Source organism: Python bivittatus, unplaced genomic scaffold, assembly GCF_059951505.1.
Source record: "Python bivittatus isolate LINGU-HERP-01145 unplaced genomic scaffold, Pbiv_v1 ctg000340_np1212, whole genome shotgun sequence".
NCBI lineage: Eukaryota > Metazoa > Chordata > Lepidosauria > Squamata > Pythonidae > Python > Python bivittatus.
Window position 1 is genome coordinate 14,151,090 of NW_028277056.1, and position 26,318 is coordinate 14,177,407.

Below are 26,318 nucleotides of genomic sequence, written 5' to 3' on the forward strand. Positions count from 1 at the left end.
ACATGGACAAGTCCTTGCAGGTTTTTGGGGAGGATTTTCAAAAGGAACTTCTTTCTGTTGCTGAGAAGAAGTAACATGCTCCAAAGTGTCCCAGCTGGCTGTCATGCCTAAGGCAGAATTAAAACTCACAGACTCCCCACTTCTTGCTGTTATTATTGATTTTATTTTGGAAAAATCATCTGACATAAACAATCAGTGGATAGGTATGAGAATAGATGGAGATGGGCTAAACTATTCTGGGATGGAATTCACCACATGCATTTCTCTTCCTTCTTGGCTGTTTTTGGGCATTCTTAGCCTCATAGCCTAATAGAGCACATGGGTCTCGAGGCAGTGTTGTAGCCATCCTAGGAGAGAAGCTGGAAACGTAGGTGTATAAATAAAGAGATGGGCCAAAGCAGTTGTAAAACTGGCCTCACCCTGTGTTTTAGTGTGTGTCTGCTTACAATCTTAGCAACAGTATAATAAAAAAATGATCCCCAAATCAAGTTTGAATGCTGGTGAATCAATAGGCAAACCCATGTAATTTTTGTGGCAATGGTGCAGAAATGGTTTGCCTCTTCTTCTTTTTCTTTACTTTCCAATCTAGCATATAAAACCATGTAACTTCACACTGGCCTCCCATCCAAATATTAACCAGATCCAATTCTGCTTAGCTTCCAAGCACAAACAGTAAATTATCCAAATGGTACCACCCGCTAAGACTGGGGATTGATCATATTTTGGTTGGGGGAGCAATCTGAAATACAGTTATAAATTCAGGTAGACCCTCATCTGATTTCTCATGGCTTTTGGCACTCCAAAGCAGTGTTTCTCAACCTTAGCAACTTTAAGACGTGTGGACTCCAACTCCCAGAATTCCCTAGCCAGCCATGTTGGAGCTGAAGTTCACATTTCTTGAAGTTGTAAAGGTTGAGAAACATTGTACTAGAGGTTAGGAAAGGACTCCTATTGGATTTAATATACCCGATACAGCAACTGTTGTTGCAACAGATACTCGTCTAGTTAACATGCCCCTTCTTAAGTACTTCCTTATTTCTTATTGGGTTCCAACTACTTTTTTCCAAGACTCTTTTCTAGGTCCCCTCATATGCTTTCCTATTCTTTACACTCTTTTCAGTCTAATATTCTGACTAGCACAGCAATATTGTGTCTTCTCAGTTTTCTTTCTTTCTTGTTTTTAGGGGGGGAAATCCTCCATACTGTGCTCTTTTTTGTACATTCTAAAAGAGATATAAATTTGGTTTCAGAATCTGGGTTTTGGTGTTTTTGGTTGATCTGTTTTGTTTTTGTTCTTTAACTTCTCTTTGTTTCTCTGTCTACCACACTTCTACCTATCTAGTCAATGCTTATATTGTGCTCTTGCAGAGAAAAAATGTCATTAAAGAGATTACTGTACAGGACCTAGTCATTCGAGTACTTTATAAATAAAATATCCTGATGATAAATTCCTCAGATGGAAACATTCTAGCAAAAGGTTGAAAGGCCAAACCATCACCCTAGGAAAGATGTACCTGTATCTTTCCTTTTTAAGTAATACCTAGATTCTGTCTCGTTATGAATTTCTAATAATTAACTGGTTTATTGCTGGAACCTGGCTGGGAATGGATCTCATTAGAAAGGTGATCCTGTTGTGTTAGCAGACTATCAGCTGGAAAACATGCTTCCTTGAACATGTAGCCATTGGATGTTGGTTCTCTTTCAGTTCCAGGTTGCAATAAGAATAGCTAGCAATCTTTTTCTTCCAGTAAAACTACACTGATTCTCCTTTCACAATCCTAGCTGAGTCAGATGCCCATCAAGCTATCTGAATTACATTTGCAAAACTGGAGGATGGAAAGGAAAAAAAAATTCCTGTCCTGAAGGTATACATTTAATCATTGGCATTATCACTTTTTCACTGTTATCAAATTTATTTCACTGAAGCCCTGCTTCTCTTTACAGTGTGATTTAAAAGAAACAAAGTGCAGATACAAAATAAATGTAGGAATGCAAAAGTCACAGGGATATCTCATTCAGTCATTTCCAGAGAACCCCAAAAGGGAGCATGAAGGCAATAGCTCCCTTCACCTCTTAGGCAAGTAATATTTGATGGTGAACTGCTTTTGAGAGTTGAGTATGTAGTACTCATAACTGATTAACAGAAGACAAGTCTATCTGGGTAAAGTCTCCTTCAAGTTGAATTCAACTGCTGGTGACTACATTGCTATCATCAACAGTACAGAAAGTGTTTGCCATCATCTGGGGCTAAGACAAGGTTTTCCCAACTATCCAATTTTTTCTGCACCCCTTGGATTTCTATGTGGATTCCCTTCCATGCATAACTAGGCTGGACTCTGCTTAGCTTCTCAAGCCATTGTGGTGTCATTTCCTGAGATATGATTATGTCTCAGCTTTTTAAAAGCCAATAAAGCTGGTGGTAACCATGGCACAGTAAAGTAATAACAGTAAAGTCCAAATATGCATCCATTCCATGAATGCATTCCTTGGCTGACATAATCCTTATTCCCCGCTTCTCCCATCTACAAGGCTTAATTTTTATGTGGGTTTCCCCTACTATGAGGCAGGGTGAAATAGCTGCCTTGGGTAACAGATCCACAGAGGAAGGAAGCATATGGTCATAGCCTCAATATGGCAGTGCTTATAAAGGTTAAGAATGCAATAAATCTATCACACTCAATGAGAAGATGACCTCCAAAAGAAGCAGGCAAAAAGCAGAATCAAATTCCAAGGAAGTTTTCTGCAGTTCTATGATGGGAAATCACAGAGGTTTTCATGGACCCATGCTGTTCCAGCAAACTGGCATGGTTTGAACATGGTTCTCATTCCTCCAAGGCCGGTTCCAGTCTCTGTTGGTAGGGAGAGAATGGATCTTAGACCCCTGCATTGTGGGCTGGCTCAAGCTTCACTCTCTCCCTGTCTCTGTTTAAAATTTACATGAAGCTGTTGGGTATGATCATTTGTTGGCACAAGGTTAAGTATCATCAGTGTGCTAATTATACTTCTCATTACCTCGTTGTCCAAGTGATGGTGTCAAGGTTTTTTCCCAGGGCTTGGATGAGGACTGCTAGATATTTCAACTCAATGTAGCAAGGCTGGGTGGCTGTGGGTTTTAGGGGCTTCCAGATCTTTAACTCTGGATGGAGTAGCACTCATAGACTCATGATTTCTGCTCAAGGATCAGGTTGCTGGCAGGGCCAAGAGAGCCTTTGCACAAATCCATCTTCTGCTCCAATTGTTCCTGTTTCTGGATCAGGAGGCTTTGCTCATACCTTAGTCACCTCACAGTACACTACTGCAATGCATCTAGAAGTTATAATAGGTCCAGAATGCAGCAGTATATACACTTCTGGGTGCATCTTGGTACTCTCATGTAACACCACTGCTTTTTTGTGAGTTGCACTGTTTTCCAGTAGGTTTCTTAGTGTAGTTGAATATGCTGGTTGATACCTATAATCCTTGCATGGCAGAGGGTCAGATTACTTGTGAGACTGCCTAATTCTAATGCTTTCTGCCTACCCGCCAAATTTGGCAGAGTGGACCATCTCCAAGTACCTTCTAGAAATAGTGTCATCTGGTCTGACTCAGAAGGCCTGCCTTCTCCATCATAACACTTGCCCTATGGAATAGTCTCCCAACAAAATTTGAATAGTGCCAACTCTGTTAGCCTTCCAGCATTGCAGCCAGGATGTTAGTTGAGCCCACTATGTATATTTTACAATACATTATGAACAAGTGTTTCCTGGAGCCTCGGTATGTTGTATTGCATTTTTTGTGTTTAATCTTGCTGTATTTTATGTTTTTATGCATTGTCACTAGGTTGAAATGGGCAGCCTTATACGAGAAAGAGAGAGAGAGAGAGAGAGAGAGGGATAGATGAACAGATATTCAAAAGATTGGATGGGACTTGTACAGACTGTCGAATATGTTTCAATATGGCTGTAATGCCAGCATTATGGGTGCAAGCTTTTCTAAGGAGTGATGTTACAAAACATTGGAAATGAAACAAGGGAACAGAAATCTCAAAGTGTTTAAATGTAAAAAATTACAGGGCCCCAATATTTCAAATTGAAGTCTTTTTCATGGACATTTAATAAACAAATCATTATGGTCCCTATCAGTGATAGAGCACTGTAAAGAACACAGCAGCTTGTTTTTTAAAAACTTCTGAACAAAAATTTCAAGCTGAAGTGCATATGAAGCAGAACAGACAAACTGAAGCTGTTTGATGATCCTTCCTGGGAGGAAAAGTAACAAAAAACAGGTTGTTGTCTTCTTCTGTGGTTTGAAGAGAGTCACCATATGAGTACAATAACGGATACCATTTACATTAGAAGATGCTAGACTCAGTAGAAAGGATGGGCTTGGAGTTTCTTTAGACAGCAGAATTTAGTAAGGTCACCTCATGTTGTTATTATCAGGTCCTACATTCCTAGAGTAAAGGTCATGTCATAATTTACAGTGGTTTCATAAGTCCTGTGTATCATTTCCAGAAGGCGTATAATCTGTAACTTCGTGGGCCTTGGGGTTCTTCTGCATTCCTTTGGGGAGGAGCCCAGTGATCACTGTAGTTGTTCATGTCAGTAAAAGACACTTAGTTACATCTATCTCCAAGCTGTGTGGTTTCTTATTTAAGTGGGTATTTTTTCCCCACGATATTGTGAATATGCATTTGGGGGAGCTGATATAATATTGAAATCAAATGGCCTCCTAGTGTGTGGCTTTTTCATAGCATAGACATGTGCCTTCTTGTCTTGTGGGATATACGGGTGCTTTTGTATATGAAATATGAAATTGCATTCAATTCTATATGAATAGAAGGGTGCCTTTACAAGAGCAACTCCCAGCTTCTATCTTCTGTACTGCAGCCTTCCTAGGGTCCAGAAATTCCTTCAGCCAGTTAGAAGATCTGAAGAAAGGTCTGCATTGTGGCTTGCAGTGCTTATAGTATGATTGGCTGGAAGAAATCATGAACATCTTTGTTGGAGGACAAAGCAGCTTGGGTGGTGTTGGTTTATAGCATGCTGAAACAGAAGCTATAGTATAATGAACCATAGGTAGTTGTTCACCATTATTTCAGCTGGAACCATTTGAAGATTTTCACCCAAAGACAAAGCCATCTGTCTATGGCTCCCTATGACTTCTGACGATGGTTCCCAATGATGAGCTGAACAGAACTACTCATGTTATAAAGCAGTGCTTCCCAACCTTTTTCCTTCATTACCCAAAGTGCAAGCTGATTGCCAAGTACCTGAATTTTGTTCATGTGACCGCAGGGGTGCTGCAACAGCTGGAACTTTGAGAACTGGTCATAAGTCTCTTCCTTCAGCACTGTCATAATTTTGAATGGTTACTGAATGAATGGTTGTAACTCGAGGACTATCTGTATTACAAAAACAATATAATTGAATGATCTTTATGTCATTTCAACAAATTATCATTGGTAATTTCATCAATTTTTGTCTTAATAGGAATACTTTGGGAGATTTCCGAATATATTTTAGTACATGTGGCAATCTTTAAGTCAATTTAGGTGTCCCTGTTGTGGTTGGGTAGTGGGTTCATGTGTCATTACCCAAAGAAAAACCATTTTTACCCAATTTTGGGTAATTTACCCAGGTTTGGGAAGCACTGTTGTAAAGAACCAGGATACAAAGCAGAGGATTCAGGACTCTGCAAGTTTATTCAGAAACTGTCTTATGCTAGATCAGCTCAGGGTCTTGTCTGTCCCAAAGAAGTCTAGGCTTCTATGGGTCTCAAGCAGAGGACTTCCCCAGCTATATGCAAGCCCTCTACCTTCACCTACTTTGGGGTGAATGATCTTGAATAAGTTCACTGGAAGTTTAAGTCAGAATATTAAAGAGCCTTCAGGAGTGGGTGCACACAAATAAAAGAAATGCACAAAACTTAATACCTCCTAAAGCCTCATGTAGCTCCCTGACCTGCTATATGTCTGTCTTTCTTTCTTTCTTTCTTTCTTTCTTTCTTTCTTTCTTTCTTTCTTTCTTTCTTTCTTTCTTTCTTTCTTCCTTCCTTCCTTCCTTCCTTCCTTCCTTCCTTCCTTCCTTCCTTCCTTCCTTCCTTCCTTCCTAACAGGGACACACAATCTGGTCATACTCACCCCACCTCCAATTCGTTGTCCTCCAATACCCTGGGATGGCACTGCCAATATTCAGTGGCAAAGCACTAAATTTTTGGCATCATTTTTTCCCCTTAAAGAAATCACTAAGTGATGGATGGAAATAAATGTGCTACACCTCTACAAGTAAAGCTGACTTATTTCCACTCCTAACTCACTATCCTGTTTCCTCAAAAGACCAATCCCTGGTGACAACACTGGACATACTCCTGTTGCCGCTAGATTTATAACTGTTTTTAAACTCAGTTTTTTTAAAAAAAAGATTGCCCCTGATTTAAAATTCCAATTTCAACTCATGCGCACCCTTTCTACTTTGTTGGTGGGAAGCCAATAGAAAAAAATCTCACTTTCATAACCCATCTGACTGCTCATTCAGTTACAGATGAGAGTCGCCCAAAGCAGCTTTTTTTAAAGTCCTTCCTGGAGCATCTAACATCAGGGTACCAGGGTTACTTGATCCCTGAATGTTCATTCTTCCCAATTCTTTTCTCTGCCCCCCACATCCCCACATGGCCAACTCCGCATGAGCCAAATAAATAGACTTTGGGAGCTGTTCCTTCCAAGTTTCCATAATTAGTTTGGCTGCAGAATGGAGCAACAAAATGCAGTTTTCCCTTATCAAAAGTCACTCTTTTCTTTATTGAGCTGGCTTATATCCCTTCGCACAGCAGACAGACAATTACATGTACAGCTGTGAAAGTGTTTTTTCCACTTCAAAAAAGAGAGGGAGGAAAAAGAGTTTAAAGAGTATTATTTCTACATATCAGACAATGCCAGTATCACTAGTTCTGTACTGGATTATCTCTCTCCTTAAAGTCAGAGCTGTTAAGAATCCTTTTCCAGGATCTTTTCTCTTGAACCTTTTTTCAGTTTCCTGGGCCAAGGGACACAGAAGGAATTTTGAGAAAATGGACATTCTCACAAAATGGCTGCTAGTCACAAAATAAACATTTGCAAGCAGGCAAACTGGTGAGATGTCAACCTCTTCAGTTCTGTGTCCTTCCAAATGTTCTTTATGGTATCTATCTTTACCCCTTTTTTTCTGGGTGAATACATGTACTATCACTCAACCCCTTAGAATCATTCCTATCTATCCATTATCTATCTACAGTATCTATCTATTATCTATCTACTTATCATCTATCTATATCTCTATTATCTATGCTTTGGGGCTTTATATGGAGATTAGTGTCATTTTTGGATGTCAAGGTAAACCATAAATCTTACACTTTACTTTGTAGTATGCTAGTTCCATGATGATGATGATGATGATGATGGTGGTGGTGGTGGTGGTGGTGGAAGGGTACCCAAGAGATGTTGCTGGAAACAGTGGGGCCTATAGGAACCATAGTAGGAATCTAGGCCCTATTCAGACAATAGCAGAAATATGCTTGCATGTTTTGTTAAGTATTTTATGGCATTTATATTGATATATAATGTCCTCTAGAGCCTACAACCTGAATATCAGATGCTATGTTACTGGTATATCCTTTCAGTCATCAAGAGTGGTGAGATGCCTTCTCAAAAGTACCATGTACTCACCATTTAGCAACCTATAAGAATGTTTTTGCTACAGGCATCCCAACCATGAAACCTCCTCCCTGATCAAGTTATGGCTAATGTGCTTCCAGTGCCAGCTGAGAATTTATTTGTTCACCCAGCATTTTAATTGAGTCTATACTGCTGTGTCATGTTCTCATTGTCCTGGTTTTAATATTTTAATGATGTGTTATAATTACATGACTTTAATCTGTTGTGATTTTATGGATTTAAATCCTATTTTGGTGCCTCACTTTGGGATTAGGGTTTTAATGAAAAGGAAATAACAATATTTATAAATAAAAATGCATATGTAAATTTATCCTGACATACAGAGTTTTGTATTCCCCTAATACATCCGTTGTTATACTGTTGCTTTTTAAAAATAGAATCAAAGAACTGAATCACAAAGTTTGAGGAATTACAAAACTGAAAAGATAATTATATGCTGGTTCTCATATTAGTTTAGCAACTGAACAAATGAAAATCCTAACCCACTCCCTGAATCTTAGAAAAGAAAAGAATAATTATGATCATTTTTTTTTCTGTCTCTTTTCTCTGGCAGAATATCTCAAAGGATTCTGGTTTTGAGCTAAAAGATCATTCTTCCTTCATCAATTTACACCCCTTAAGGACTATTTTGCTGTAACTGGATTCATCTCAAAAGGTACTTGTCCGTAGAGCTGAAACCAACAAGTAGGTAAGGTTTACACTATAGGCTTTTCAGGGGTGGTTGGGGGAGAAGTTACTTATGTGAAAAGTGTTTAAGCTAAGTTAAACAAAGTTACTTTGAAGGATTCTTGCAAGAAAGTATTTCTAAGAGGTGATTCTTCCCATGAGTCTTAAACAGATGTGTTTTAGATGAGCAGGTAGGTAAGGCAGGGTTCTCTTCATAGGTGTGGTTAACACACACACACCCTCATCACCCCCTTCATTTATTCATTAATAAATGAATAATAGCAAACACTTGGCATTGGGACTTGGGCAGCATACAAATTGGATAAATAAATAAATAAATAAATAAATAAATAAATAAATAAATAGTGTGGAATGGGTCATGACAATGGAATCAACACTCCATGTGTGAATTGCAAATGACCAAATGCATGTTCACTACACGCCAGTTCAGCTAAACAATTCTCTCCTGGCAATTATTTTCACAGTATGATATAATGCATGCTTAAATTTGTCACTTTTTTTTTTCCTGACATAGCTACTTGGACTTTAAGTGTTTGCTATTTGACTTTATATTTAGATGGTGTCAAAAACTGCTTTATTGCTGTTGATTAGTTGTGTTTAATTAATCGAAGAAAGGAAAGTTAGAGATATGGCAAATGAACGAATACATCATCTGCTACCTAATAAGTGAAAAAAAAATCATCATCTATTTGTTTATTATCCAAAGACACAGGATCATAAAGGCATAGATTTACCCACCTGGAAATGGCTAGTTAGGGGTTGTTTAATGTAGAAATCCAATATGAAGCATCTGCAGAGAAGCTATAGTTTCTAGATCCCTGTTTGTACTTTCAAGCTGCTTTTACTTTAGGAAGTTGCTTTTAGCATTCCTTTAAAACCTGCTTCCCTGTAACACTAATCCATTATACTATATTTGGTACTGGGATGTTAGAAAAAAGTTATGGTATTTACTGTGACACCTCTTCCATTATTTGAAAAGTGTTTTCCTAATCTACTCAGTCATCTTTTCTCAAGGTTAAACATAATCATTTCCTTCAAACTGTCTTTGAGGTGTGCAAAATCCTCTGATCATCCTTCTTGTTTTTCTGTGACTCTGTTCCAGTTCATCTGACTGCTTCTTAAAGTATGCTTTGAAGAAGTAGGCACGATGTTGAGGTGCAATCTCGCCAGCAGAGGGGGGTGGGGGGGAACCATGGAATTTCTACATACTGTGATTTGGAAACTGTTTTTTTATTGAGGAATTCTGAAACTGCATTTCCCTTTGTCTTTTTTGCAACCATGTCACACTGGTGACTTAATAATGTCATAAGTAGTTTCCCCTGTCCATTATCACCTTCATTTTTTCCCACCTTTCAAAAATACTATCTATTCTTAATATGGATTGGAAATGAGAATTGCTGTTTTTGGAGCAGCAAAATGGGAAGGATGACTTTGTCTATTATGTGTTCAAGAAAGGTTAGAAAAGTTTTCCCTGCATCCAAAATATTTTCTCCCTGAATGTTTCAATGTGAGCCATATTGTCTGATGCCAAGTTCTAACAGAAAGGTGCATAGACAAATCCCATCTTTTATTTCATAGCTTTAATTTCTTACAAAATATCATAAACTGAAGTGGAGAATCTCTGGCTCTCTCAATGTTGCTGAACTACAACTTCCAGCATTCCTTGTCCTTTGACCTGCTGACTAAGACTGCTAGGACATCATCAGCATCATTTGGAGGGGAGTAGGTTCTCCTGCCATCCCTGCTTCATTCTGTTTAGTATTTATGGAAAGCTCAGAGGTGAACTTGTATATCCTTGATTTCACCCAAAATGTTTGTCCTACTTGATTTAATTTAAATATCTTCTTAATTATTTATTTATGGTGCTAAATGCAAATGTGCAAATCGCTATGGATGGATCAGTCCATGAAGTTGGCCTAGTTGTAACTGAAAGCAGTACTGGAAGATTTCTAATGTAGATAAAGATTCAAATACAGATTCTGCCGAGCGTTTGGCCTGTGATCCTCTTCTGCTTGTGCATACGTAAAGCATTTACACTTTATGTACAGATATTTGTATCTCCATCTGTCCATTACAAATTGTGCTTGAGGCAGCCAGGTATAAAAGGCAGATCAGTTAATCAAATTATAGTTTGAATCTGACCAATATTTTTAAAAAAAAAAACTGTTAAAATGGAGAGGAAAAATAGATGCATGCAGCTCTCATTTTCCCCCTCTCCCAGAAAACTAAATGCCATAGATATTAAAAAAAAAAAAGGGGGGGGGATCTGTTCTGCTAATGCAATATGTATGTAATATTCAAACTAAGAATCAAATATGGTAGCATTCCTTCAGATGAGATTCCTAAAGAAAAATCTCACTTTCAAATACAAGTATCACAGTTCGGAGACAACTTCTGATGCTCCCTTCCTCATCTTATTTCATGTAGTCTTAGTGTATAGGAAGTGTGCATGTGTGATAAATTGGAAGTTGCTCTAATTGTTCTCTCTCCTGCTTTTAATTCCTTCTCGGCAGGTTGCTCAATTAATTGCTCACCCTCTTTTTGCTTTTAAAGCTATAAACTGTGTTCCTCCTCCTCCTCCTCCTCCTCCTCCTCCTCCTCCTCCTCCTCCTCCATGTACCAGATAATTAGCTAAGCTGTAACAGATATTCTTTTCCTTCTTTTTCTGGTTCCATAATCAGGATTGGTTTGTTGTATGCAGCATTAATTACTACAAAGGTACAACAATCACAACACTCTAAAAGTGATCATATCAATTTCATTTCAAAGTTGTTACTTCCAGCTCTTTGGGCATTTTTTCTATAGCTAAGTGACAATTTCACAAGGTTTCTATTTACAGATGGTTGCAAGTGAGACTAATTTCTTTTGTGGGAAACTTTGATGGAAGGATGCTCAGTGGGACCTCTGATTTTTGGAAAGCTTTGAATCTACGGCTGGTGGATGAGAGCAGTTCCTGGACCAAAACTGTCACTGGCCTTATGAAGTTTGTCAGTCTTTAAAGACGTATTCATTGAACGTATTCATTGAATAGCCCAGTGTTACGTTCATATCATCATATGCTGATGATACTCAATTATACATCTCCATCCCAGGTGAGATAAGTGATGCTGTGATGGCCCTTTCACAGTGCCTGGAGGCTGTAAGGGTCTGGATGGGGAACACCAGGCTTCAGCTGAACCCTGGTAAGTCAGAGTGGCTGTGGGTTAATGGCACCTCTGTATCCGGGACTTTGTCATCTTTGGTGTTGGATGGGGTGGCACTGCCCCAGACAGATCCAGTGCCTAATCTGGGGATCCTCCTAGACTCATGGCACCTGCTCAAAGACCAGGTTGCAGCCGTGGCAAGGAGGACCTTTGCACAACTTCGGGTTGTGCAACAGTTACACCCTTACCTGGATTGGGATGCCCTTCGAACAGTCATTCATGCCCTTGTTATCTCTCATATAGACTACTGCAATGAGCTCTACATGGGGCTATCCTTAAAGAGCATCTGGAATGCAGAATGCAGCCATGTGGGCTATTTTGGGAGCCCCAAGAAGGGCCCATGTAACACCATTGCTCCATGAGCTGCATTGGGTACCAGTTTGTTTCTGGGTCCAATTCAAGGTGTTGGTTATCACCTTTAAAGCCCTACGTGGCATGGGACCAGGTTACCTGAGGGATCGCCTCTTCCCCATGACTTCAACCTGTCCCACCTGATCCCACAGAGATCACAGAGAGGGCATGCTTCAGACCCCCTCGGTAAAAGAACTCCAATTAGTGGGGTCCAGAAGGCGGGCCTTCTCTGCTGTAGCCCCCGCTGTTTGGGATATTCTGCCCCCAGAGGTGAGATTGACCCCCTCACTCCTGGCCTTCTAGAGGGCTTTGAAGACCTGGTTCTGCCACTTGGCCTGGGTGGGGAGGGAATACATCAAGCATGGGGATGGCTAGCCCCATAGAGGTTTGCTGTCTTCAGCCCCAGAACCATCGTCTTCTTCGACTTTCTTCTTTTTTGGTAAAGTTTTGTATATATTTTTTTATGTTTTATGTATTTATATATATTTATTGTTTTAATGCTTTGGGTGAGCTGCCCAGAGTCCCCCCATTGGGGGAGATGGATGGAGAGAAATTGAATGAATGAATGAATGAATGAATGAATGAAATAGTGTGATGGAATGTATCTACAAGGAGGAGAGCGATGTGGGAGATCAAGGCTATTGGGAAGGAGAGGGTGCATTCCAGGAAAGAGGAGGAGACAAAAGACAGTTGAGTCTGCAGGAGGAGTGTGGGAAGCAAAAGAGGTTCAGTATAGCCACTAACTAGAATCTCCCAGGGTATATCCACTACTCTCAGTAGTATAGACTTAGTTTGGCAAGATTCTGTCTATAAGGTGTTAGCTAAAAAAGGAACTGGACTGAACTGTTTTATTGTTGTTCTTGGGTTGGGCCTGACAAATAGCACTTATTACTGAACATTCCCCAGAATGAGGGATCTTCAAGAAGTTTGTTGCATTCAGATGCTTGGGTGAGCTTACACAGTGCCTACCCTCTGGACCACAGAAATCAAAATGGAATAGCATGCCACTATTTGTACTTTTCAGAATCTTATGATCCAATTGGCAATGAAAAAGTAAATAAAAATTTTAAAAAATGCCTTTATTTTATTTGGGTTACTATTTTTCTGCACTATTCCTAACATTACACACTTCATACAGTAATAACATGATTTGTTGTTGTTGTTTAGTCGTTAAGTCGTGTCCGACTCTTCGTGACCCCATGAACCATATTGCGCCAGGCCTTCCTGTCCTTCACTGCCTCCCTGAGTTTGCTCAGTTTCATGCTCATTGCTTCAGTGATGCTATCTAACCATCTCATCCTCTGCCGTCCTCTTCTCCTTTTGCCTTCAATCTTTCCCAGCATCAGGGTCTTCTCCAAAGAGATCTCTCTTCGCATTAGGTGACCAAAATATCTGAGCTTGAGCTTCATTATCGATCCTTCCAATGAGCAATCAGGGTTGATTTCCTTTAAGATTGACTGGTTTGACCTCCTAGCAGTCCAGGGGACTCTCAAGAGTCTTCTCCAGCACCACAGTTCAAAGGCATCAATTCTTCGGCGCTCGGCCTTTTTATGGTCCAGCTCTCACAGCCATACATTACTACTGGAAAAACCATAGCTTTGACTATGCGGATCTTTGTCGGCAAGGTGACGTCTCTGCTTTTTAATATGCTATCTAGGCTTGCCATAGCTTTCCTCCCAAGGAGCAAGCGTCTTTTAATTTCATGGCTGCAGTCTCCGTCTGCGGTGATCTTGGAGCCCAAATAAATGAAGTCTGTTACTGCTTCCATTTCTACCCCTTCTATTTGCCAGGAATTGATGGGTCCAGATGCCATGATCTTAGCTTTTTTAATGTTGAGTTTCAAGCCAGCTTTTGCACTCTCCTCTTTCACCCTCATCAAGAGGCTCTTTAGTTCTTCTTCACTTTCTGCCATTAGGGTGGTATTGTCCGCATATCTGAGGTTGTTGATGATTCTCCCTGCAATCTTAATTCCGGCTTGTGATTCTTCCAGCCTGGCATTTCTCATGATGTACTCTGCATATAGGTTAAATAAGCAGGGTGACAGTATACAGCCTTGTCGTACACCTTTCCCTATTTTGAACCAATCGGTTGTTCCATGACCGGTTCTAACTGTTGCTTCTTGGCCCGATAACATGATACGTATGTACATATGTGTTGAAGCAAGTGAGGTTTCTTTCATTTGAATCATCTATTTTCAGAATGAAAAAGAATTGACTATAGATGGATTTTTTTTCAATTAAGACATTTTGTCATTTATTCCAGGGTATTCCAGGGAACCTAGCTTTGTCCAGAGCAGCCTCAGGTTACATTTTATTTTGGCTGAGAATCACTTTATCCTTGGACATTGGGAGTAGTCCTTCTGGGGTCACTTTCTTTCTGATGTTCTATAATCCTCACTCTAAGAGTGTAAGGATGCCATAGAAGTTGCCTGTGTAGTTAAATGCCAAGACCACTCTTTACTGTCCATCTGACAACTTCTAAATGGCAGTCAGCCCCACTAGGTAGACCAGATCCAAAAATCAGCTCCACAGGAAGACTAGAACTCTAGTGAGAGAGGTTATAATAACAGAATATTGTAAACCTGATTGTACTGTATCTCCTCTCTTTTTTATACCCCAGTGAATCAGGGAGAAGCCTGCCTGAGTTGCTTCTGAATACTATCTTCTGAATACTATTTGCTATAGTAGACTCTTGCCTATTTCCTCAAGGTCATCTCCCTTACTCTCTATAGTGAAAAGGCTGACTGAGAACACATGCACTTAAGAAGGATGAGAACTGAGCAAATGAAGAACAAAATCAAGGGAAGTTTTCAGTTAGGAAAATGAACAGAATAAGGAAATCCAGTGGTTAAGGAAAAAAAAAATCTTACATTCTCCTCCAGAAAAGTATAACATTCCCTGGTTTAAAAAAAAATAAAAAAAGAGCTCATTTTATGAAATTGTGAGCTGGCAACTACTGCAATCCAAGGTAGAGCACCAGCTGTAAGCACAAGGCTTCTGGGTCTCAATCTCATTATCCAGATGGATGATGGCTATCCAATTAAATTTTACTGGGGAAGAATGAAAGGCCCAAATGCTTGGTTAACTAGTTTGCTTCATCATTTACCTGAAGAGTGAGTGATATTTCTGTAGTCCAAAACACCTCTAATTAATTTGTAGAGGTATTTCTCTCTGTGTGTGTCTCCTTCCTATTCTGGTTGACCTGTTAAACAAGGAAAAAGAAGCCTTGTAAAAAAACACCTATCTTTGCCTCTGCATGAACAGATTTAGGAGTGCATAGTTCACATGCAGTGATGTCAGATCCTTTACCTGCCTGCCCACCTAATTGAGAATTATATGGTAGGGGTAGGGAGCTGTTTAAATAAATGAGATCAGCAGACCACTCCAAAACAGACAGAAGTGAATTAGAACTGATGAACTCGATTAGAGTGGATTTGGGGTGTCACTTTAAATATACCTGAGTTTCATTCATCTCCTTTTACCTGACCTGTCATTGCATGGCCACTTAAAAAGCATTCAAGCAGTTTAATTTGATGATGGATTTTGATATGCTCCATGGAGTGGAGAAGGACTGGATTGAAGGGTAATCCCTGGCATTCTAGGTTTCTGGGTGGACCCTTTTTGACTTCTAACTGGTGCTAACACTTCAAAGCCCATTTTTGAGATTATGTAGCTGACAGAGTACCTCTAAATAGATTCAGAGGATACAGATGAAAGGAATCCTATGATCTACTAAACCCAAAGTATTGTCTCTTGCTTACTGTTTAATATTCATAAAATGTATTGAAGCTAGTAAGAAAGATGTTTATGCTTAAAATAATGAATAAAGATCAAGTAAGAATATGAACTAAATTCTAATATAAATAAACACAGTTCAAAGGAGTATAATTTCTAATATTCCCCTTCCCCTTGCAACTCCCAAAAAAGCATCTCTGGAGAATGGAGGACTCTTGTAACTCAGCCTGATTCTATCATTTGGTCCACATATTTACATTAGACAATCTCTCATTTTCTGTAATATGGTTATTCTTCTGGGTTTTCTGAATGTTGCAGTAGAAGTATTCTTCTCTCTTATTTCTCTCTTTTTTAAAAATAAAAATACTAGGGTAATGCCCACTTTGAAACTGATTCAGAGGTTCTGTGCTCCAACTCTCTGCTCCTCAAAGCAGCCACATTAAAAAAAAAAAAAAGACTTCTGCATATTTGCTGCAAAATATACCATTGATGCAGGGCTGACTGAAGACATCATGCTACCCCAGGCAAAGAAAACGATAAAGACCCTCTTATCGTGGGCTATGGTCTTTTTTTGGTCAGGGCCAGATTTAATATGAAGAGCATGAGAGGAAGAGGGAGCAGGGTAAAGAAGGAAATTGGGTCTGATCATATCAAACACATAGATGCAAGCTAGATTCTCTATGCGGTAGCCAAGAGTGGCAAGTTGCTCCCCTGTTGTCTGATGCTAGGACTGGCTCTGAAATGAGATGTGAAGACTGGATTAGTGGCCATGAAATACTGGCTAACTATTGGGGCAGCAGAAGAGAGAGTAAACCAAAACATTCTTTCTGAGTTAGGTAGCAGGCATCTATTTAGCTTCAAGTGTGATGAATTAACATATTTTGCAAATGGAAAAATGTTCAATGAATTGGATACTCTAGATGCTTAGATGGCTTGGGAAAAAATTTGAAAGCTGAAATGGGGGGAAAATGACCTTTGCATTTGTCATCTCAGCAAATCATGTTGTTCCACTGGCTCAGTGATGCATAGAGCTGGAAATAACAAAGATGAGTACGATAGACTTTCCTACAGACTGAGTTTTCCAGGTCATTTAATTCTCTCTTCTGTCTTGAGAGCCTTTCCCAACACAGTTAATGATAACAGATTGTCACATCATCCTGTCCTAGCCACAAAAAGTTACGAGTGAGGGTTAGTGAAATTCTTTCACTGCTCGCTAAAATATGTCCACCCACTGAGGATTAAAAAAATAAATATACCTTTCTGTTCTGGATAAAATGCTGAATGTCTGATAACTAACACTAGGGATGCTCAGCTGTAATAAATAGGTATGAACACCTCCAACTCTATGAAGCAAACAAGCTAAAACTACCTATTGTTATGCAAATATCTGAGGTAGGACTGCTACCACCTGTTTAATAACTTTTCCCTAGAGATATATGGATTAACTCCAGTTTGTTTTCTGCCAGTCTGCTTTAGCAGGACAATTTTCAGATGTACATAGTACTTTCTAATAAGATTTATTTTGGAAGTTTCTAAAAGTCTGTTTCAAACTAGATGGGGAAAGGATGGGTTGGTTAGTTGGTTGCTTTTCTTCTGATGTATCACTTTCAGGTTTAATTTTTAAAACTAATTTTGAATATTCAGTGTTGCCACACAAAAGACAGAGTGGACTTATTTGATACTGCCCCAAAGGGTAGGACCACAAGCAGTGGGTTAAAATTACAAGGAAGTAGTTTCAAGCTAGACATTAGGAGAAACTTCCACACTGACCATCTGCGGAATAGGCCACCACATGGATTTTTTTCTTCACTAGAGGACTTCAAACACAAGATGAATGATCATCTGTCAAAGTTGCTGTAGTAGATCCTGCACTATGTGGAGGATCTACTAGAACTCTACAGTCTGTTCCAATCTAACAGAATAGATTCTCGTCTATTATTTCAGAATATGGTCCCAGAGGGAATTAGATAAAATTCTTCTACATCCCTACTGTTACTCTAAATTCATGATAATCCAAATTTATGGTTCATACATAAAGATTTTTTTTCTTCAAAGATAACTTCACTCTCCTTAAAATTGTAGTAACCTATATGCCCGGCAGTCATGAATTAGACCAACCTCTGTCTAGGCAAAAGAGCTAAATCAACACCAATTTCCAACTGAGAATATTCATTATTAAAGAACCAAGCAGTGGGAGGTTGAGGAATAATAATTTGCTTTTAAAATAAAATGAAATGTTCTGTTGAGCAGCTAGGACTTATCGAGAATCTGAATCCTTAGGAATATCTTACCAAAAGTAGCTTTCAGTTAAAGATCCTTTGGGTTTTGACACATGGCAAAGTCATGATATTTTACCAACTGTTCAAAGGCAAATAAAGATTTTTTTTACAAAAGAAAAAAATTCTCTAGGGACCCCTGAGTTAATTTGGATGACTTATGGATGCATTTTTTGAATAATTCCTGAACATAATGGTAAGGCTAAGTTATATGGGATGTACACAACTGCAGTCTGTGATTTGGACATGTCCTTTGTTCAAAAATATGTTCTGACTAGAAAATGTGTGTTGCCTTATCAAAATTTGTGGACCTTTCTTCACCACTCATCTTCTTTGAGAAGGAGCCTCAGAATGCCTTGCTAAGATTTCAGCATATTTCTTAGTTTATTTCAATTTCAAAATATTTAGAAGTTTCTTATCCGACATATGAGTTTCCAGGTGGAACAAAAGAAACAGTGTAAAGCTTATCCCATGTGTCTACTCTGACTCTGAACTGTATTTTCCTGAATGAAAGTAGATATGTTTTTGGAGCCTGACACTGAATAGCATACTACATCTAAACAGTATCATACAGTAGCAATGGAGAATAGCCACTTACAGCATTGATTTGTCTCCAAACATAACCCTCCTATTAAGAATCACAGAATTGAAAGGGACCATCCCCAACATGGTAGCGTGATACAGTCCCATCCTTTGATGCCCCACCAGAGCACCTCTTCAATTTATGCATTTATTTAGTATTCTTTTAATTTACATGCATGTCTGGTGTGTTTTATATGAAGTAAGATACAGTTGGCTTTTTACATTTTCAGTACTTTTTCTAATAATTTTGCACTCTTAATCATATTTTAGATGGTATTGCTTTGAGTACAACTGCAATCAAGTACATTTAGAGTTACCATCTGCAAGCACAGATATAGCTCTATGAATTTCACACTGCTTTGGTTTTCTTCCTTACTAATACAAAGTGACAGCAGTGTGCTCATGTTAAAAGTTGTAGAGCAAGGAAAGGCAAATAACTAATCCATTTATCAGATGGCCACTAACTTGGATGACTTTAAAAAGGGATCGGATAAATTCATGGAGGACAGGTCTATCAAGAGCTATTAATCTTGAAGATTTAGTGTTGCTTCCTGGTTAGGGGCAGTAGCAGAGGAACAATGACAGAACAGGAACATGTCTCTTTTTTTAAAATATAATTTTATTCAAGCTTTTACACAAGAAAATAAAAACTAACACAAACTAATATAAGGTAAAAAAGAAGAAGAAAAAGAAAGAAAGAAAAGGAAAAGCAAAGGAAAAACGTTAAGAAAAAATAGAAAAGAAAGAAAAAGATATAAAAACGTGGTTTCTGATATGCTTCACAGCAGTTATAAGTACAAATATATTTTAACTTCTCTCTCTAATGATACACCATATTACTCTTTCTATAATCTATCCCATTTAATCATCAAAACCTTAAATCACAAGTTCATTTTATTTTCATTCTTGTGCAAAAAAACAATAAAAAGCTTCCAGTCACCAATAAATGTAGATAGTGTCTTTTCTCTAATCAAAGAAGTCAATTTGTCCATTTCAGCAAAATCTGTCAACTTCATCAACCATTCCTCCATAGTGGGTAGTGTCGAACCTTTCCATCTCTGTGCATATAGTAATCTTCCCACAGTAACCATATACTGAAATAATATTCCATTATTATTTTTCTAACTGTTTGTCCATTAATCCTAAAAAGAAAAGTCCCAGTTTCAATTAAATATTAATCTTTTAAAATCCTCTGTATCAAAGTATGTATTTGAATCCAATTTTTTTTAGCTTTTTTGCATGTCTACCAAGCATGATAAAATGTCCCTTCATGCTGTACATATTTCCAACATACAATTGAAGTGCCTTTGTACATTCTAGGCATAGTCTGAAACAACACCATTCTTGGCAAAACATTCACTTTTATCACAGAAATTCTCCCCAACAGTGACAATTTTAATTTCTCCTATCTTAACATGTCCTTCTTAATTTCAGTCCATGCCTTAACGTAATTATTTTGAAATAACATACAATTCATATTTGCCATAGTGATATCCAAGTATTTTACTTTTTTCTCAGTCTTAAAGCCAGTTTTCTCCATCAGTTCTATTTGATCTTCTAGTTTCACCTTTTTTTGTTAACATCTTTGTCTTCTGATTATTAATCTTGAAACCTGCTAATATACCAAAGACCCTTAATTTTCCCACTAATGCTTCTGTGCCCTCTAAAATTAACACTAAATCATCCACAAATGCCCTTAATTTATAAGTTTCTTTTTTAATCTTATCTCCCATAATTCTCTTATCTTGCCTTATGTCTCTATTCAATACCTCAAGAACCAAAATGAACAAAAGTAGAGACAGTGTCTCCTTCTCCTACATTCAAGCATCATAGAGGTATCTGGTTGGTCATTCTGAGAAACTGAGGCTGAACTAAGTTAGCTGTTTTGCTCTTTCTCAGCATATGTGAACAACCTATAATTACTACAGATGACTCACAAACAATCCTGATTAGGCATTCTTTCAAAACCAGAACTGTAATATTAGAAATTATGCTTTTCTCTCATCTTTATTGACTACCCAAGATAGCCAATATCTAAGTGAAGCCTATGGAAGGATTCACTAAAGCAGACAGTTACAGTAGTAATGTTTAATATGCAGACAGAACTCTAGACAATCTTATCTCAGGAATCAGTGACTGGATATAAAGAACAAATTCCCAAACCAGTAATAAGGCAATAATCTGAATAGGAAGACTGAAGATTTGCTAAGTACTTTACAGCCTTTCCATTTTCTAGAATTTCTTTATCATTAAAGATAATTCATACCTGGGGAGAATACAGAATAAGGAAGTGGGGGGGGGGAGTGACTAGTCTCTCTTGGGAACTGATTTTCAATCTGGCAATGTTTTTCTTCCTTTTTTCTTTTTAAATTTAAAGAAATATTTGCAGATCAGATTAGGGCAGATGTGTCAGCCCCACTAGGTAGAACATACCAGAAAATCAATTCCACAGGAAGGCAAAAATTACTTTTATTGAGATTGGTTATAATAACAGAATCTTGCAAGTCTGATTGTGCTGAACGTCCTCTTTTTAGTTCAGTGAATTAGGGAGGTGTCCGCATGAGCCATTTCTGAATGTTATCTTGTTCTGGACTTAAAAATCCTTCAGTCCCTTTTGCCTAGGCAACAGCTCCTACACATCTCCGGGAAGGTCATCTTCCTTACTCTCTATAAGATGGGAGTTGAAGTTATATTGTAAAAAGGATGAAATATCTAAGTATCTTGTTTTCTTTTGTATTAAAAAGTCAGATGTTAAACAGTGCCAGTTCCTTGAAGAGCAGAGGCTTCTTCCCTTGGACATCCTGGACGATTACATGTTCCTTCATGTGATCTCAACCACATTTTTAATTTTAGAAAATAACAGCAATCCCTATTTGGCCCAGACATGGATTGTTTCCAGGGAAGGATAACTAGCTAAACTTTGTTTCAGAAAATGTGTATCCTGTCTGGACTGAGTAGCGGAAAATCCAAACAACAGGAATCTTCTGTTTTTAGCAGATTACATTCTTATTGCTAGATTCATGTTCATTGCTAAGACCTAAATCGACTACCAATTAAGCACTATAAATTCATGACTTTATAGTCATAGATACATTCATGTATTCTTTCCTACTTTGAGCTTCCTCAGAATTAATGTTTTCAGTAAAAAAATTACATGACATGGATAGTAATTTTGCATTTCAGAGAGCTTCTTATTGAGAAGCAGCTCCACATTTCTCTTAATGAATGTGACAGCCATGGGCAAATGAATGTATTGTGCAGTATGAGAGAAAGAAATGCTTGGATTAGATGACAAAAATCCTATTTTTAAATCCCACTCTGTTAAGATCACTGTCTAGCCTTTGACCAAACAGAGTAATCCACGGTTTGACAATTTTCAGGAGCATGCAATAATAATAATAATAACAACAACAACAACAACAATAATGGGGAGGAGCTGAAACCAGGACAAAAAACTACTATAATCAACCTAATAATTCTCTAGTTCTATATTTAATATTTAGAACTCTAAACACTGCTCTAAAATTATAATGTCTAGCTAGCTTTTAGAGGTCTGTAGAACCTACATCCAGGGTTCCTGAGAGGCGCATATAGCCCTGAGATCTCAAATGGTGGACCCATGCTCAAATCTATGTAGGGCTAAAGGGGATTGTGGTGCATGCCTAGTCCCCACATTCCCCATGAAGAGAAGTCTGGAAGATGCCTTTGTGCAAGATGCAGATAGATCTGAAAGGAGTCACTAAGCCTCCCTCAGAAGTAAGGTGACATTCCAGCAGTGAGCACGTGCGCCTGAGTCCTCCCAATCCCAGTTAGCCCGTGTGTCTAATCTATCTCACAGGAATGTTAGGAGAAGAAAATACGGTGGGCAGAAATATACTCTTAAACACTTTGGAGGGATAAAAAAGAAAAACTCCCCAGAAACCTTTGCAAGGAAAATGGCTTATTCTCAGTTCATCTCTTGCTCCATCTAGTTTTGTATTGACCAGAGTGATTGACAATGATTTCCCAGTATTTTAGGAAGAATTTTTTCCCAGCCCTATATGGAAACAAGAGCCGGTTTGGTATAGTGGTTAAGATATCAGGCTAGAAAGCAGGATAGCATGAGTTCTAGGCCCACCTTAGGCATAAAGCCAGCTGGGTGACCTTGGGCCAGTCGCTCTCTCTCAGCCCTAGGAAGCAGGCAATGGCAAACCAGTTTGGAAATCATGCCAAGAAAGCTGCAGGGTCTAGTCCAGGCAGTCACCAGGAGTCAAGGTTGACTTGAAGGTGCACATGTGCATGCACACAGAGAGAGAGATGCCTAGCAAGTGCTCTGTCAATGTGGTACAATTCCTCACATTTCAAGGGCCTTGCAGAAGTTGAGTTTGCAACCTTTCCATTATATAGCTAAGTATATTGCAGACCCAAGACCCTGTAAACCATCCTCTGCTGTCAGCACAACCTTACTAACAACAACAACAAAAAAAACAAAAACAAAACCATGTCTGCCTTGATTGTGTATCAAAAGGAAAGACATGTGTCTGCTCTGCATGCTGGTGTATAAGGATAGAGGGAGTGATACAGCAAGAAGCAAAATATAGAGAGGTCCGGCTCCTGTTTCTATATTCCACTTGGATTGCCAGTGATAAAAATGTCAGGCTAAGTGGCAAGAGGTTGTCTTCGACAGCATCATTTCATTGAGATTCCTAACCTACAATACATTACAGAATAATTGGGGCTGTAATTCATCTTTTGGTCGAGTTCAGAAATGGTCCTCTCTCATTTCCCCTGTTTCATTGAGCCCAATGCAGAGAAGTGAGAGTTATTTGCCGAAAAGGACTGAATTAATTTCTCTGTTATGAGGAGCAATTCCATACTGTTTTAGTAAGTGCACAGGTTTCTCAAGATAGCCGTCATCTCACTACAGAATTGCTGGATTGGAAGGCACCCTGAAAATCATGTCATTCAGCTTTGTGCCTAATTTTGAATCCTGAGCTATTTATTATGCCAGAAAGCCTGTCTCAAACATGTAGCATCTTTGAGTATCTTCCAGAGTTACAAGGGCTCATCAGTGTGCTGAGACATGTCCTATGGATAAAGAGCTGCTTTGAGCAGCCAGATTTTGGAAGCACCGATCATCTATATTTCACACAGTGCTTCCCACATATTGTCACTTGGTCTATTTGGTGCATTACCTTTGACAATCTCATAATATTTTGGCCATGTTTTTAAACATTATCCTATCCTGGCACGTGCCCATATTGTGTAAACTTGCACAGAGATGTCTGCTGCTTAGGATAAAGTGATCAACAGTTATCTGTTATGATGTTTAAGTATTGCTTCTAATATAAGACCAGCAATTGTTCTGCTTCTACTTGTATCTGCCTGGCAGTGGTAAAAATAGAATGCTTGACTACATAGCATGACTCCCCTAATCCTCTCTGCCCTCCCCTCCCCTCCCCTCCCCTCCCCTCCCCTCCTCTGGTGTTAGGAACAGTGCACACAGAAGATTGTATCCTTTTTGTATCCTAAGGAAGATGTACAATTAGTTGGTTGTTTCCGATTCCTAAGGTTTAATATAGCCCCTGGGAAGAAGGTTGGGAATTTCCTGAAACTGTCAGTGGCAGAGAGACAGATGCTTCTCTGCTTCTTATCTTGTAGCCCTGGCAAGATAATATATCTACTTAGCTAACTTTATTTTCACTAGCAGCTAGAAATATATGTTTGTAGTGTGTGAAACAGCCTAACTCTGTATGGCTTTGAACTTCACACAATGGCAAATGAGCTGGTTGCATGACCTTGGTTCAGAGGGTCCATCTGCTGCAGAGTTTTCAGCAACTAAAGGAACATAAACCTTTCTGTGATGAAAATAAAATCTACTTCACTTCTATAATTCTCTGCCTCCAGCTTGAATCCATCCAAAAATCCATGTCTGTGCAAGGTAGCAGTAACCAGCTAGAAAAACTGTGAGTAATTAAAAGGATGTCTAGATCCAATTGCCTAGTACTGCTCTGGGTGCCAGTGCAGGAGGACAATAATAATCTCCTGCACTGGGTCTTATAAGAATTCTGAAGAGACCTCAAGCTGTTGGTGTAATAATACCATCAAAATGGCTATCATTCAGATGATAAAAGAGAGTCTGCTTTGCACTGAGGTAGGACTGGAGGAGATACCTTTCTGAAATTCCAGAGAACATCATTCAGACAGCATAGGTAATACTGAGCTTGATGCTCACTGGTCTGATTCAGTACAAGCTGCCCCTCCAAGACATTGTTCATTTCCAACTGCAAACCATTCTCACCATTAACCAGCTGTTGTAAGTTGTATAGCAACATCTTGGGGACCCACAACTTCTCCACTGTTAGTGCAAGCCATGAAATTTAGCCTGTAAAGAAATGAATCCCATCCGTCTAAAATGTATCGCATTCTCATGCAAGTCGGCTACCAGACCACTACAAAACACTATTGTGGTATGTCTGCCGCTGTCAGTTGTTGACACTGCTACATGTTGATTTTGACTGCTACTGAATGCTAGATCTCAGATACTGCCAAGTGCTGATCAGTGTTTTGGCAATATTCCAAGATGTCCTGCATTTCAAACCAAGTATGAAACATCACCACACCAGAGATATTTGGTGATTAGTCACAAAGCATGTGTGTGTGTGTGTGTGTGTGTGTGTGTGTGTTGAGATCCATTTTAAACAATAAAAAATAAGTGTGTCCATAACAAAATATAAATGTGTTTATGGAACAAGATGTGATTCTAAATGCTTAAAACTTGGGAAGTGTTTGAAACAGATCTTCCCCTAAAGTGATAATGAGTGTTATGAATACATTCTGCCCTAAATGTTATAAATTCCTCTCCAATATATATATGTGTATGGGTGTATTATACTCACAGACACATATATCAGCTTTCCTACCTAGCAATTTTCTCCCTTCTCCATATCTCATTCTTTGCTTCCACTTGTACAGACATCATCTATCAGTGTCTAAAACTTATTTGTATTGTTTAATCTATTTTAAAACCAGCTGCCTAACATCAATGCAAGCAGTATTTTGTTTCCTGCCTCCTGGATAATTTTGTCCTTCATTTTTTTTTCTTTTATCAGATCACCCCTTCAGCATCATTTAATGAAGATTTATTAAATTTATTTTAGAACTGTCCTTTCTTAATCTTTCTCTTTCAATCAATTCCATCATTTCTTAGTTCAGATGTTTTTCTCTGGGCTATTTCTTCCATTTGCTAGAGTACCATTCTTCTGATGGCACGGTAAGATTGATTCACAAGACCCATGGTTGGCAAGGATACCACAGCATCAGCTACACCCTTAAACAGTTAAGCAAAATTAATAAAAACTCCAAAGTTAAATAATAAAAATTGTCATAAATCACAGCACCAAATATTGAGATTTTGCCATTCGTGCATGAGATATATAATTGTAGGGTCCTTATTTAAGATCTCATGAGATGTCAGAATAAGATTTACCAAATCTTGTAGTTTCCTTTTGAGTTTTTGTAATGTTTTGATGATGATGATGATGATGATGATGATGATGATGATGATGATGATGATTATGGAGACTCAGGCAATTACAGGAAATGAAATGATGGCAACCTTGTCCTGAAAAGGTTAGTAAGCCTCTGTATACTATAAGCTACCACAACAGCTATTATTATGTGTTGTAAGCAGTTATACAAGTTCATCTGCCTTTTTTTTTTTTTTTTTTACTTCTATGCAGAATGCACTGTGGGTAGAACAATTCTACTTTACACATCTCAGCAAAGCAGAGGTGATTATCAGGCTTGCTGCAAT

General features: G+C 38.6%; 1 protein-coding gene across 1 annotated transcript in view; it reads left to right on the forward strand.

Annotated features, from left to right (window-relative positions):
• Nucleotides 1–26,318, forward strand: part of CNTN5 (contactin 5) — a 723,666-nt gene that overhangs the window by 202,533 nt on the left and 494,815 nt on the right. The window contains exon 2 of the mRNA XM_088140604.1: nucleotides 8,244–8,345. The gene's annotated coding sequence lies outside the window, so the exon portion shown is untranslated. The remainder of the gene's footprint in view (nucleotides 1–8,243; nucleotides 8,346–26,318) is intronic.